Below are 3,344 nucleotides of genomic sequence, written 5' to 3'. Positions count from 1 at the left end.
ACACACACACACACACAACAAACAAAAACGCAAGAAACATTTTCAGTTCCCCAATACAAAAAGTGTCTAATGCTCATCGTAAATTCTGCCAAGTATACTGTACATAATATAAGGGAAAACCGAACTGAAAGAAAGCTTGGATCTCTTAAAGGTTAAATAAAAAAATTATAAATAAAGCAAATGATGTCAAAGTAAATGTAAAACAACGTATATAACCACATACATAAGCATGAAGCAACAAGTACATTGATATAAGGTCCCTTAAAAAGACCAGTGTGTAGGATTTCGAGGCATCTAGCGGTGAAGTTGCAAATTGCAACCAACCGAATACTGCCTGCCTTCCAATCATGCAGGAGAAACTACAGTGGCGACAAAACTCGTGAAAAACACGAATGGCCCTATCCAGTGCAAGTGTTTGGTTTGTCCTTTCTAGGCTACTGTAGAAACATGGCAATTCGACATGGCGGACTCCATGGAAGAGGACCCGTTCCTTCTGTTGATAAAAACGTCTCATTCCAAGGTTACGAAAACACAACTATTTTTATTCACAATAAATGGGGGAAATATATTGACCTGCTGCTAATCAATCAACCCTGGATTGTTGGAGGCAGAAAGTTGTAACCATCGTGCAGGTACTGTAAACCTACCAAGCTAAACTCATCTTGGGGTGGTGATGTTGGCTTTCAACATCTGTAGTTTGATGCTGTAAGTTAGTAAACACTAAACTAAATGCTTAAATGCAGTGTATTTCATATATGCATTATTATTTACCATGTTTATCCCTTTTTCTTTCACTGTTGACGAATATTTTGCTCTTGGTTTACAATAAAACTTTGGTCATAAAAAAAATATTATATTCCATTTCTGCCAATAATTCCTCCTTAATGCTACACACTGGACCCTTAAATAAAAATGATACCACTAGTAGTCTTACATGATAAATTAGTACAAGGCTATATAAACAGGGTTGGGTAGTCTTGTTCTTTTTAATAATGAAAAAAGGTTTGCTGTAATGACTCACACAGATCACATAGTGAAAGAAGTCATGTGCTCTTCATATGACATCTCTGGATAAAACCTTTTACTTAAATTAGAATATTCAATCACTGGTTGACTGAATAAAAACACAGGTGGAATATTGTGTGTGTCTGTGTGTGTGTGTGTATTTGTGTGTGTGTACGTCTGTGTATGTGTGGGTGGTTATCTATATGGGGGAGTTCTGTTTAAGTTCCACAGAACAGGAACTTACTTCAAAAACTGTCACAGGAAACTGACTCTACCCCCACACCCCCAACAACAGGTCTGAAACTGGATTAAGATAAAGTTTATGGTACAAATATATATCATGTAATCAGGGATATACTGTAAGTTCCTGTATGGAACCTTGGAATTAAACCCATGTACAACTGTACAGATTTGTGAAGCTGAATTACTCTGTTTGGATTTATTTTTTACATGCTTCTTAATGTTTATTGTGATCTACTTTGCTAATTCACTGGCTGTCAAATTATTTTAGTAGTTTTTGTTGTTTACTCTGTGTCTAGCATGTTGTCATCCTGTTTTGAATATGATAAACATAAAAATCAGATCTAGAAACGTGGAAAACAATTAGGCTGGCTGTGTCCAAAGGTAACAAAACCTACCTACCAGCACCTCTAAAGTGATTTTTTCCTTTAACACTTTTGTACAGATTAATCAAATGAGATATAACGTGTTGATTAGTGACCTTTAGATGTGTCGGTTGGTGGATTCTGGTTTCTTCTGGACAGAGCCAGGCTAGCTGTTTCCCCTGTTTCCAATCTTTGTGCTTAGCTAAGCTAAATGGGAACTTTTTTTTTTACGTCGAGCTTTCCATCGAACTCTTGCCAAGAAAATGCGTGCTTCCCAAAATGTTGATCTGTTCCTTTCACTGTAAATATGGATGACATTTTTGCCAATGTTTTCATTATATATCTTGTCAGACATAAGAGAAGGATGTTCCTGACACCACAGGGAACCAGAGCTATATAGTAACGTAGTAGACGTTTGTTTACTCCAAAAATCTGCCATACATCCCTCGTCTATTTCCTTTTGTGAGACTATATACCCATACCATTACAGTGAAAATACTGTAATTTTTTAAAACCAGTTTCTATGACGGTTCGGGGTTTACATAAAAAAAATGTGAGGAACCGTTTTTCATACTTCTGATTCCCAGTTTCTTGGAAATGCTTCTATACTATAGATGAGTGCAGTAGGAAGAAAAGGAGGCACATACTTAAGTGCATTTCTGCTAACAGAGTCTCTTTTCTTCTCACATTTCCAGTGTCTGCAATGTGGTTCACTGTGTATTGCAACATCTCTTTGTGGCGTCTGAGGCTTCCCACAATAAATCATTAGAGACGAAAGACAAACAGAACTCATGTTGCCACCATACGTAACCATGGCCATCTGCTCCATAACATTTAAATCTACTGCGCTTTACAGTAGACGCTATAAGGAAGCAATATCTATTTTGTGAAAAGCAGCGATTCAAGGAAATCCAGCAAGAAAAGAGAAATAGCTTCAAATGGAAAGCTTTTTCTCATAGATTAACCGAATTACTTTGTCTATTTTTATTGTTTCCGGATTGGTCTATATTGCTGACTCCTCAGTCCTCAAGCAGTGTCCTTTGGTTTGGCTGCATGCTCAGCACTGACCTCTCAGCTGTTTTCAACTTGCATGAATTTAAGCGGAACAATCCCAAGTTCTCATAAAAAAACAACTTCATGAGACACGCATTGTTTTGTTGTTAGTGGTTTAGTATATTTGAGAAGGATTTTGTTAATCAAAAAAAGTCTTAAAGCAACTTCCATTCATATATTGCCAGGTGAGTGAGACAAAATATATGCACAGAATGCCCTAGTGGGCATGTGATTTGCCATGAACAGGTTGCGTTATGCAAGAGGTGGTGTTGAAGGCGTTGGTGGTGTCTCTGGGGAGAGCGCTGGTTTAGAATCAGTGTGGGTGAGATGAGAATAGGCATCCAGAGAGGAACTGGGAGAGCACTGAGGAGGCTGTCAGAGGAGAGACAGGTGGACGGGGAGCCCACATCCTGGGACGCTGGGAGAAAGCCACCTAACCACACATGTTATGTAGACGCACACACACACACACACACACACACACACCATGGTAGCCACTGATCAAGGATCATATCCTCTAATGAGTATCAGTTCATCTTCAAAACAAAGGTCCCCAAAACCCTCACACCTACAGAGGTATTCTTCAGGGTTCATTTAGTCAGATGAAGAGCTGTAAAAACAGTCAGAAATGAATGTGTACTCTAAATCATCTAAATCAACATCGATATTGAAGACAACAAG

This window comes from Morone saxatilis, unplaced genomic scaffold (genome assembly GCF_004916995.1).
Source record: "Morone saxatilis isolate NCDOM2014 unplaced genomic scaffold, NCSU_SB_2.0 Contig11, whole genome shotgun sequence".
In the NCBI taxonomy this organism is placed as follows: Eukaryota; Metazoa; Chordata; class Actinopteri; family Moronidae; genus Morone; species Morone saxatilis.
The sequence above is the reverse complement of the archived record's forward strand: the minus strand, read 5'-3'. Positions refer to the sequence as shown.